We start from the raw sequence: 12,881 nt of genomic DNA, 5'->3' as shown, positions 1-12,881 counted from the left end.
CCGGACAGCGAGCCACTGAGGCCACTGACAGCTGTCAGGGATGAGAGCCAGTCCACAGACCTTCCAGGGCTCTCCAACCACTGTGACTTTGGAGAGTGGGGGCAGTATCCCCAGGTGCCTGGCATTCTTTGCCCACTCTCCCTTCTACCAGGTCATGGATGGCAGCCCGACACTGGCCCTCCCCTCCGGGGCTCTGTGCCCTCCCCTAGGAGCCTGCAGAAGCAGTCATGCACAATTCTCCCACCAGTGCAGGGATGTTAACCTGCAACTGTTCTTCCAACCTGGGGTCTGTACTCTCAGGTTGGACCGGAGTCAGGGGCGAGGCTTCCCTCCCCCTACCCCTGCTTCTGGGTTCCTTTACCCCCCAACTAGGAGTGCCCCGTCAGAATCCAGAATTGTCAGGGTGCTTGAGGAAGCAGTCCTGCACAATTCTCCTAGCAGTGCAGGAATGGCTCCCTGGCAGTGGTCTCCCTCACCAAAGACCCAGCCACCGCCAAAGCCAACCTGCAGGACGGAATGAAATACGTCGCACAATGGATGAAGCTCAGCCGCCTGAAACTGAACTCAGACAAGACGGAGGTCCTCATCCTCGGAAACTCCCTGTCCGCTTGGGACGACTCTTGGTGGCCCACGGCCCTGGGCACCGCACCAACCCCCTCAGACCACGCACGCAACCTCGGATTCATCCTGGACCCCCTTCTCACCATGACCAAGCAAGTCAACGCCGTCTCGTCCTCTTGCTTCCACACCCTTTGAATGCTCCAGAAGATCTTCCGCTGGATCCCCGCCGATACCAGAAAGACTGTTACCAACGCCCTCGTCACAAGCCGCCTGGACTACGGGAACACTTTATACGCAGGAACCACTGCAAAACTTCAGAAACGTCTTCAGCGCATACAAAACGCCTCTGCATGCCTCATCCTCGACGTACCCCACCACAGCCACATATCCACCCACCTGAAACACCTGCACTGGCTTCCCATCACCAAAAGGATTATCTTCAGGCTCCTCACCCAAGCACACAAAGCCCTCCACAATAAGGGCCCCGAATACCTCAACAGTCGCTTCGCCTTCTACACTCCCACCCGTCAACTTCGCTCAACCAGCCTCGCTCTCGCCACCGTCCCTCGCATCCGCAGAACCACCGCTGGAGGTAAATCCTTCTCCTACCTGGCAGCCAAGACATGGAACTCCCTTCCTGTCCACCTCAGGACCACCCAGGACTACCTCGCCTTCGGGAAGCGCCTCAAGACCTGGCTCTTCGAGCAGCAGTAACCCCCCCTAGCGCCTTGAGACCCTCACGGGTGAGTAGCGTGCTCTATAAATGCCTTGATTGATTGTCTAGGGTCTGCACCCTTAGGCTGGGCAGGGGTCAGGGATGAGGCAGCCCTTCCCCTGCCCCTCCTTATGGGGCTCTGCTCCCTCCCGCCCAGAGTGGTAACCCCAGAAGACAACATAGTAGGGGCACTGTTAGGAGTGGCCCCTCCCTCCTGGTCAAGGGGGACACCCTGAACCTGGCCCTTCAACCCAGGGTCTGTACCCTTGGATTGAACCAAAGTCAGAGGTGAATCCCTCCTGCCCTGCCCCTACTCCCAAGGTTCTACACCCCCAACATGGAGAGGAATCCTAGAAGTGACACTGGGGTAGGGGTGATTAGGCAAACCACCCCCTCATCAGGTCAGAGTTTACCCTCTGCATCTGATCTTCCAGCCTAGGATCTGTACCCTCAGACTGGACCACTTCCTGGCATTCCAGGACTTCCTGGGGAGAACACCTACCCCCCACAAGGGAAACACTTTCTCTAATGGCTGCACTAGAGTTTGGCTGCTGGTGGTCTCCTGTCCTCTGCTCATCTGGCAGAGCCTGGACCCTCCAGCCCAGAAATGTTATCACCATGGTCATTCCTGGGGGTCTCCGATCTCAGAGCTGACCCCTGACCCTCCAGCTTCTCCACTGGGGCCTGCAACCCCCTCTCAACCCTCTGTTTGAACTTCTGCACCCCCTCACTAGGAGTAGTACTGCCAGACACCAGAACTAGTGGGACGCTGGCGACAGCTGCCCCCATGTTCTCCTGACACTATGGGGTCCCCCTCAGCAGATGTCCCTATGGTACAGGCTTGGCTGCCCTCCTAGTGCTCCCTCATTGAACCCTCCAGGCTCTGGGACTGAATCTCGGGCATCCTGGGACTCAGCCCACCCCATTCCTTCTCCTCTGAGACTGGACATGGGATCCTTCACCCATCCCACCACTCTGGGACCTACCTGGGACACTGCAAGCATTCCCCACCTCACCTGGTTGGAAAATACCTAAGACACTCCCTTCAAATGCCTCGTCATACCTTCTGGTATTCACCCAGAGATCTGCATCCAGTGCATGTTCCCTTGGGTCAGAGAACTCACACTCCACCTGGTGTTGGCGTCGCTCTGGAAAACATGGACTTGACATATGCTCTACAGCAATCACATCACACAGCCCCTCACATGTGTTAACCAAACTACCCTTCACCTAACCATCATGTGCGTCAGCCTTGAAAAAGTACCCCAAATCACCCTCCTGAGACTGGCGAGACAGTACCTGACTGTCCCTGACACTCAACCCATACTCTTCTGGGGTGTCTCCATACCTCACAACCAGGACCTCCACCTGGTGGGAACTCCTCTCCCTGTCACTCTCACCTAAAGTCAGTAGAGTGTCCCTCCCACCAGAAGGAATATGACTCCCCATGCCAGATCCCCACTTCACCTCAGGGACCCTGCGTACCACCATTTGAACTACCTCATACCCCTGGACCTACTGGTGTATGTCATCGCCCTCCTTCAAGTTGGGCACCAAGTCTCTGGGCATGTGTACTTCTTCCATACTCAACATACATTTGCTGCCACCATCTGAACTGGATTCAGCCTGCATGGCTTCCAGCTTTCTCAACTTTAGCTCATGAGCCAAGAGCATCTTTTTCTCCTCTAAGGCCAGCCTTCTGTGCTCCATCTTCATCCTAAGCTTCTCTAGCTCAAATTGGTGTACCTTCTCTGTCTGTACTGCAAATCCTCAGGAGTCAGACCCTTAGATGATACACTGCTACCTGCCCTGGAGGCCCTCCCCCCCAGGCTGAGCAGGTACATCCACTACCACATTATGAACACTCTGCACCTCTTCACCCTCATCCTTCTCCTCTGTGTGCCCCCCAGCCTCTTTGGTTGCCACCCAGGCTTTCAATGCCTTTTGCAGCTCCTCCTTCCTGGCGGAGCTCTTGATTGGGCAGACAAGATCTTTACGAAACTGCTTCATTTTAGCCACTGTATCCTCTTACAGTTTCTCCAACTAACAAACAGCCTTTGTAGCCACAGCTGGTGTATCCCCAGATTGAGACATGTTGATGAGTACTCAAAAATGCAAAGCTCCAAAAGTAGTTTAGAGGGTTCTCAAGAGAAGTTCAAAGATCACAAAAAAATGGTAGCCAAAAAAGTCCAAAAAGAGAAAAAGCAAAAACAAGTAGTATGTGGTCACGTAATGGTCTGCACTGAAAACAGTAGTGTACACTTAGTCACTGTATGTTAAGTACAAATACAAGTTCTATCCTCACCGCTGATCACCAGTGTTTGAAATAGGGTCTCTGGTTGGCAGTCAATTTGTCCTCTGTCCAAGCAATTCAAGTTATGAATTTTTAAAGTAAAAACAGTCTTACTCAAAAGAAAACAATAGAGCGTTGTTGTCACACAAAGTACCTGATTTCCATCAGAAATAAATCTGCACAGGCGAGCGTGCGTTGGAAAAGTCAGTGATGCGTCAATTACTTACTCGGAAGTGAGGCCATGTGTAATTTCTTCTCTGGTAGGTGATGCATCATTTTTCTCTCCTGCAAAAGAGTGATACATTGATTTCTAGATGTGGCTCCTCGGATCCGCACAGGTTTGCAATGATTTTGATGCCCACCTGTGATGCGGGAGAAATCTGACCACAAGGTGATGGAAAACCGTGCTGCGCAGGGTTTGCGTGGTTTTCAGTGGTTGCAAGCAGGTGTTGTGCCGTTTCTCCAGCCGCAATGCAGGTAATGCTTCCATTTCCCAGCCATGAGGCGTGTGGCGTGTGGCGTGTTGTTTTTACAGCCACGTTGCAGGTGGTGCATCAAAATTTTCCCTGCACAGCTTCTTTGCATGGATTTCCACCTTGGTTCCACCAGCTTCACCTTTCAAGGGCCCAGCGACTTGGGTGGGCACCACTTGGCAGGGTAGGAGGCTCAGAAGAGAGTCCAGGTGCTGGCAGAGGAAGTATTTGATGGCCCTGAGACTTCAAAACAGTAGGCAAGCTCAGTCCAAGCCCCTGGAGACACTTTACAAGCAGGAATACACCACAAAGTCCCGTCTTTGTCCTCTTTCAGGCAGAAGCAGCAACTGCAGGCCAACCCAGCAAAGGACAATCACAGGCAAAGGGGCAGTACTCCTCCTCCAGCTCTTCAGCTCTTCTGTTTGACAGAGGTTTGTCTTGTTCCAGAAGTTATCTGAAAATCTGGGGTTTTGGATACAGTAGTTATACCCCTTTCTGCCTTTGAAGTAGGCAAACTTCAAAGGAAAGCCTCTGTTGTTCACAAGATCATTCCTTGCCCATGCCTTTGCCCCAGACACACACCAGGGGGTTGGAGACTACATTGTGTGAGAGCAGGCACAGCCCATTCAGGTGTAAGTGTCAGCTCTTCCCTCCTCTCTAGCCCAGATGACCCATCAGGATATGCAGGCTACACCCCAGCTCCCTTTGTGTCACTGTCTAGTAGAGATTCACAAACAGCCCAACTGTCAGTCTGACCCAGACAGGGAATACACAAGCAGGCAGAGTCATGGAATGGTTTAAGCAAGAAAATGCCCACTTTCTAAAAGTTTCAAAAAAAGAACAAGTGATGGACTGAATGCTGAATAATGTCAAACTTTCACCCCCAGTACAGAGGGCCTAAATCCAACTTTTTTTGCCACCCATGCCATTCCAGTTTGGACCCAGCCATATGCAAATCAGTCCTGATCCTGTTCCCCATGGGAACAGTCCAGTCGGAACTGCCAGGCCAGGTCTCCCATGGACTAGAAACAAGCATCCTGGGACTGGTTTCGGGGCATCACCCCTCTTCAGCCAGGATAGCTTGACTCCAGTGACATGGGGAGTATGGGACCCACGTCTGGGCACACCCATCCCACTTAGGGTAACAATTGCAAAAAAGAACAAGTGATGGATGGAATGCTGAACAATGTCAAACATTCACCCCCAGTTCAGAGATTTGGGCCTAAATCCATCATTTTTTTGCTACCCATGTGTAGGAAAGTACCCTCTTGTTTGCATGTTACCCCCAATTTCTGCCTGATGTCAGTGTGTTTTTGACTGTGTCACTGGGATCATGCTAGTCAGGACCCCAGTGCTTATGGTTTATAGCCTGCTTGTCAGTGCGTTTCACTGTTTTCTAAATTGTCACTGGAGACCTGCTAAACAGAACTCCACTGCTTATGCTCTCTCTCTTTCTAAAATTGTCACTAAAGTATACTGACTCAAGATTTCACTCCAAATTGGCATACTGGACCCCCTTTCTAAGTCCCTAGGATATGGTACCTAGGTACCCAGGGCATTGGGGCTCCAGGGGATCCTTAGGGGCTGCAACATTTCTTTTGCCACCCATAAGGAGCCCATACAAAGGTTTCTTCAGGACTGCCATTGCAGCCTGTGTAAAATAGTGTGAGCACTATTTCACAGCTATTTTCACTTCACCAGGTCACTTATAAGTCACCTATATATCAGGTCTTCCAACCCTAAAGGCTGGGTGCAAAGTAGCTGTGTGTGAGGGCACCCCTGCACTATCGGAAGTGCCCCCACATCATCCAGGCCCATTTTCCCGGACTTTGTGAGTGCGGAGACACCATTTTAAGTGTGCACTGTACGTAGGTCAATACCTATGCACAGCTTCACAATCATAACTCCGAATAGAGCCAGGTAAGGTGTCTAACAATTGGGAGTTTCACCCTAATACTGATTCCAGTATTGGTTGCACATTGCCATGTACTCTGGGGACTCCACCATGGATCCCAAGTACTGCCATACCAGTCTTCTGAGGTTTTCACAGCAGCCCCAGCTGCTGCCACCTTCTGCCCTCCTGGGGCTTGGGAATCTCAATCCCAGGAAGGCAGAACAATGACTTTCCTTTAGGAGAGGGGTGTTACACCCTCTCCCTTTGGAAATAGGTGTTACAGGCATGGGAGGGGTATCCTCCCATAGCCTCTGGAAATGCTTTGAAGGACACAGATGGTGCCCTCCTTGCATAACCCAGTCTACATGGGGTTCAGGGACCCCAGTCCCTGCTCTGGCATGAAACTGGACAAAGGAAAGGGGAGTGATCACTCCCCTGTCCATCATTACCCCGGGGGTGGTGCCCAGAGCTCCTCCAGAGAGTCCCTGGGCTTTGCCTTCTTGGATTCCAAGGTGGTGGGGCACTCTGGGAGTATCTGAGTGGCCAGTGCCAGCAGGTGACATCAGAGAACTCTCCTGATAGGTGCTTACCTGGTTAGGTGACCAATCTTCCTCTCAGGGCTATTTAGGGTCTCCACTCTTGTTGTTTCTTCAGATTCAGATTGCAAGACTCCAACAGGAATCCGCTGCATCCTTTACTTCATCTTCTACCGACGGATCAACCGCTGACTGCTCCAGGAACTCTATAAAACTGCAACAAAGAACCAAAGACGACCTGTGCAACATTGTAACTTCAACTCCTGCCAGCAACTGCAACAGTTTCCAGGTCGTGCAACCTCAGAGGACTGCCTGTCTTCAGCTTGCACCAGAAGAACCAAAGGAATCTCCCGTGGAGTACCGGAGTCACTTCCCTGCTTCAGCAGGCACCTCTTTGCAGGGACGACCAGTGCTATGGGTCCCCTCTCCTGACGACGAGCGTGGATGCTGGAACACAGGTGGGAGACTAAAGGAACTCTGACTGTCCAAAGGTCCAGCTGTCCAAAGGTTAACAGCTTGCCTCCCCGTGCCAGACAGTACCCCTGTGCACTGTGTGTTTTGCAGCTGCTAGGGCTTGTGTGCAACTTTCCAAGAAATTTTTTATGCACAGCACAGCCCAGGTCCCCAGCACTCTATCCTGCGACGCACAGCTCCGAGTTGTTCTCCGGCGGCCTAGGATCCCTTTGTGTAGTACTATGTGGACTGCCACTTGCACCTCCTTTTTCCCGTGCTGTGAGACTCCTGTGGGTGCTGCCTTGTCTTCTGAGAGCTCTCTGAGTTGCTGAGAGCCCCCTCTGCCTCCTCATCTCTAAGTCCCTACTGTTCCCAGGCAGCGCCATTTCCCACCAATTGTGTATCTTGCGTGAGCCACGGCTTGTTGGCGGAATCCAGTGATGCAAACCAGCCTGCATTAATCCATTTGACGTGGGACATCTCCTGCACCAACCAGGACCCCGTAGCTGTCTTCTTTGGTGCATTGCTGACTTTGTCTTCTAACCGGAGGTTCCACATTTGCACCTTCATCCGGGTTAGCAGGGGCTCCTGTTCTCCCTGGACTCTTCAGTGCTTCTTGGACTTGGTCTTAAGGTTCAGGAACCTATTGCTGGTGTCTTGCAGTCTCTTCTGGTTCTTGCATTATCTTCTATCACGACTTCTAATGTGTTTTAGGAAACTTGCTGTGTTTTACTCCTGCTTTCCTGGGCTCTGGGGTGGGGTAATATACTTGCCTTTGGTGTTTTCTTACACTCCCAGCGCCCCTCCACACACTACACTTGCCTAGGTGGGAAACCGATTTTCGCATTCCACTATTTTAGTATATGGTTTGTGTTCCCCCTAGGCTCATTGCAACCTATTGTGATTTTCACTGTTTGCACTATTTTCTGACTATTTACCTACCTGTTTTTGGTTACTAGTGTATACATTGTGTAATTTACTTACCTCCTAAGGGAGTATAGTCTCCAAAGTATTTTTAGCATTTTGTGACTAAAATAAAGTACTTTTATTTTTGTAACACTAAGTATTGTCTTTCATGTGTGTGAGTACTGTGTGACTACAGTGGTATTGCAAGAGCTTTGCATGTCTCCTAGATACTGGCTACATTTCACTAATAAGGGATAACTGGACCTGCTATACGATGTCCTTTGGTACCCACTACAAACCAGGCCAGCTTCCTACACCATGTCATTCCAGTTTGGACCTAGCCAAATGCAAATCAGTCTTGACCCTGTTGCCCATGGGAACAGTCCAGCCCAAACTGCCAGGCCAGGTCTTTCCTGGAATGGAAACAAGCAGTGGCATGGTGAGCAAACGTATTTATGGATTAAATCCAGATCTGTGACTGAGGGCCAATGTTTGATTGGCTCTGCATTCCGTCCATCATTTGTGTTTGTTTTCTTTAGTTGCCCTAAATACACTGGGTATGCCCAGACGTGGGTCCCAGGCTCACTAGGCCACTGGATTCAAACTAGCCTGGCTGATGAAGGGTGATACCCATCATTTGTGTTTGTTCACTTTCTAAAAGTGGCATTTTCAAACTGACAATCCAAAAACCAACTTTACCAAAAGATGTATTTTTAAATTGTGACTTCAGAGACCCCAAACTCCACACCTCTTTCTGCTCCCAAAGGGAAACTGCACTTAAAATATATTTAAAGGCAGCCCTGATGTTAACCTATGAGAGAGATAGGCCCTGCAACAGTGAAAACCAAATGTGACAGTATTTCACTATTAGGACATGTAAAACACATCAGTGCATGTCCCACATTTAACATACACTGCACCCTGTCCATGGGGCTGCTTAGGACCTATCTTACGGGTGCCTTTCATGTAAAAAAGGGAAGGTTTGGGCCTGGCAAATGGGTACACTTGCCAGGTCGAATTGGCAGTTTAAAACTGCACACACAGACACTGCAGTGGCAGGTCTCAACCATGTTTACAGGGCTACTCATGTGGGTGGCACAACCAGTGCAGCAGGCCCACAAGTAGCATTTGATTTACAGGCCCTGGGCACCTCTAGTGCACGTTACTAGGGACTTACTAGCAAATCAAATATGCCAATCATGGAAAAGTCAATCACCAGTACAATTTAGACAGAGAACATATGCACTTTAACACTGGCCAGCAGTGTTAAAGTGCCCATGAGTCTGCTGTCGTCTCCCTCCCTAGTTAGGGAGTTACAAATCCTGGGCGACCCTCCTTCTGCTGTCGGGGGAGGGAGGCTCACTGGACAGCTCACCTCTCTGATGAATGGGGGAGACCTCCCATGACCTCTTCTCCATCCCCGACCGCGGATGGGGCCTGCGACCAGCCTTTGGGGAAGCCCGCAGAGAGCCTTCCTGGGCCCTCTGGTCAGACGGCTGGGCCCTCCGACCTCCTCAAGGGTCGCGGTGGTAATTTTCCCGACCTGGGTCACGGCAGTTAACACACCTGTAGTAGGTGCCTGCCTGCGCCCAGGGGGCACCACCAGGAGGTCTCCTGTGTCCTGGGGGCACCACGTGTAAGCACGCTGGTCCGCACTGATTCCCTGGCTCTTGCGGCCTCCCCATGTCCAGAGAAGGGGGGGGCACAGGTACACAGACACGCTGTGCTTCAGTACGGCTAGAGATGGGAAGGCACTGAAAAGGGGCTCATCATGCGCTTAAGTAACCAAAAGACAAAGCGCTCTTTCTGCGCTTAAAATAAATTGGAGCATGTGAACACAACGCTTTGCTCATGCCAGGGAAGCAGAGACTAAAGCGCTCCTTCAGCGCAGTCCTGTAGAAGCCTTTTCATAGGCTCCCTATGGGTGGCAAAAGAATTGCTGCAGCTCTTAGGGATCCCCTGGAACCACAATGCCCTGGGTACCTAGGCACCATATACTAGGGACTTATAAGAGGGGATCCGTATGCCAATTTGGAATGAAATACTGAGTTACCAGTATGTGAGGACAAATTTGGAAACAGAGAGAGCATCAGCACTGGGGTCCTAATTAGCAGGACTCCAGTGACAATTTAGAAAACAGTGAAACATACAGACAAGCAGGCCATAAACCATAAGCACTGGGGTCCTGACTAGCAGGATCCCAGTGACACAGTCAAAAACACACTGTCATCAGGCAGAAATTGGGGGTAACATGCCAAAAAGAGGGCACTTTCCTACACATGAATGTGCAGAACCGGACACATCCTAAAAGATCAGGGCATTATCATTGTACCACATTATCATGAAAACATTTAAGCCTGAATGCAGAAACACTGTCCTTAATGTACGTGTAATAAAACACAACAGCACCTATGTCAAGGCATGCTCCTGGGTGCACACCTCATGGGCTATCTGGTCATATGCTGGGAAAAACAGCAATGGAGCCCGGAGCGTATGAGTCCCACTACCTCTCCTTTAGCAAAGTGGCTTGGGCATATACTGGAGGAGCACACAAAATCCCTCCTAGCCTGCTGGGAGGCCTCCCTGGGTCTCCTGTGCCGGGCCCAACACCAGCCACACCAGGGGCAGCCTCCCACGTTCCCGCGGCATGGCTGCTGTTGTCTCGCTTACTAGTCAGGAAGCTACAAATCCAGGGCGAGCCTCCTGGCTCTGGTGGCCCACAGCTCCATGCTCCTACTCATCCTCCAATTGCGTTTGGGGGTGGGAGGCTGATGGCACAGCTCACCTCTCTGGGGAAAGGGGGAGGCCTCCCATGGCCTTTTCTCCTTCCCCGACGGCGGAAGGGGTTTGCGACCAGCCCTCAGGGGATGCGCAGAGAGCCCTCCTGGGCCCTCTGGTCAGATGCCTGGCTCCTCCGACCTCCTCAAGGGTCACAGCAGTGATTTTATTCACCCAGGTCGCAGCGGTGAACGGGTCTAGAGTAGAGGCCTGCCTGCGCCCCAGGGGCACCACTAGGAGTGCTCCTATGCCCCGGTGACACCACATATACGTGCTCGTCTGTGCTGATTTCCTGGCCCTTGAGGTCTCTCCACGTCCGGAGAAGGGGGCTGCACCCACACAGACACTGGTCGCCTCTGTGCACCCAGAGGGGGAAAAGCACTGAAAAAGCGCTCATCGTGCACTTAAGCAAACAAAAGACAGACCGCTCTTCCTGCACTTAAAATAAATTGGAGCAGGCGAACACGACACTTCCCTCATGCCGGGGAATCAGAGAGTAAAGTGCTCTTCTAGCGCTCTGATGCAGAGAACAGGGACCTCAGCACCCAGCCCCTGGAGACATCAAGAGATAGAACAGGGCAGCAGGGCCCAACAAGCAAGCCAGCACAAAAAGTTGCAGCCAGTGTCAGTTCCTTCTAGTGACCCAGAAGGCCACAGGTCAGCACAACAGCAGCAGTCCAAGGTGGTTCCTGGTGAGACCCTCCAGCAGCATTCTGTGTCCATTTCAGTTGTTTAAGAATGTCTCTTTAACATGGGGAAAACTCTCTGTACTTATACTCAGTTTTGCACAGCTTTTTACAAAGAGGGGGAAAAGAGGTTCCAACCAGTTCCAACTGGTTCTAGGAGTGTCCTCTCTCTCCTCCAGCAAAATGCTCCAGACATCATTTGGGGGCACATAGCCCTTTGTATGATGCCAGGGCACAGCCTTTACAATATGCAGATGCACCTCTAGATCAGACAATACCCCCTAGACATGAGGCAGGGCATTTTCAATGCACTCCTATGAGCAAGGCAGTACTCACAGCAGAGAGCTACCAAATAGGCTGTTTGTCACTACCAGGACAGGCCACACAACCAGGCACATGTCCTTCCTTCTACATACATAGCACCTTGTAAATATGGCCCCATCCACGCAGCACTATGCGTGGAAGGGGTGTGCAATGGGTGTTGCTGTGGGCGTGCCACAGCAACACCCATTGCATTTTGACGCTGCCTCAGATTTATGAAATTTCATAAACCTGAGGCAGCGCCAAAATCTAACGCCATCCGCAGGGGTGGCATTAGCAGGGCGCAACGAGGAGGAATACTTTTATTCCTCCTTGTTTTTTGCTTTTTCTATGCGTGCTGCATTCTGCAGCACGCATAGAAAGAGCAAAATGCCTGAAATTATTGTTTATGTGCGGGAAGGTGCCCCTTCTTGCACATAAACAATCATTTGAACATGACACTTTGGCACTTCTGTGTGTGCTGCATTGTACAGAACACACAGAAGTGCCAAAGTGCCATTAGTAACTGTTTATGTGCAGGAAGGGACACCTTCCCGCACATAAACAATCACATCCCTCAACACAGACATCCTTGCACGATGGTGCAAGAATGCCAGTGTTGGCGCTGGCAGCTAAATTTAGCACCAGCGCAGGGGGAAACACAGGGGTGCGCCGTATTCACTTGAATACGGTGCATCCCTGCGTTTCTAAAGTGACGCAGCGCTGCGCTACCAAATTTGGCGCAGCACTGCGCTGTGCCACTTTTCCTTAAATCTGGCCCCAAATAGGCTGTTTGTCACTACCAGGACAGGCCACACAGCCAGACACGTCCTGCCTTCTACATATATAGCACCCTGCCCATAGGGCTAGCTAGGGCCTATCTTAGGGGTGACTTATACATAGTAAAAGGGGAGTTCCAGGCCTGGCAAGTAAATTTAGATGCCAGGTCCCTGTGGCAGTAAACTGCGCATACAGGCCCTGCGCTAGCAGGCCTACAACAAGTTTGAAAGGCTACTTTTGTGGGTGGCACAAGAAGTGCTGCAGGCCCACTAGTAACATTTAATTTACAGGCCCTGGGTATAGAGATACCACTGTACAAGGTACTTACAGGAGAATTAAATGTGGCAATTAGGTGTAAGCCAATCATACCAACTTTAGAAGGTAGAGCACCTGCACTTTAGCACTGATCAATAGTGATAAAGTGCTCAGAGCCCTACAGCCAACAACAAGAGGCCAGAAAAAATGAGGAGTAAGGCAAAATGTTTGGGGATGACCCTGCAAAAATG

The sequence above is a fragment of the Pleurodeles waltl genome, chromosome 4_1 (genome assembly GCF_031143425.1).
Source record: "Pleurodeles waltl isolate 20211129_DDA chromosome 4_1, aPleWal1.hap1.20221129, whole genome shotgun sequence".
NCBI lineage: Eukaryota > Metazoa > Chordata > Amphibia > Caudata > Salamandridae > Pleurodeles > Pleurodeles waltl.
The sequence above is the reverse complement of the archived record's forward strand: the minus strand, read 5'-3'. Positions refer to the sequence as shown.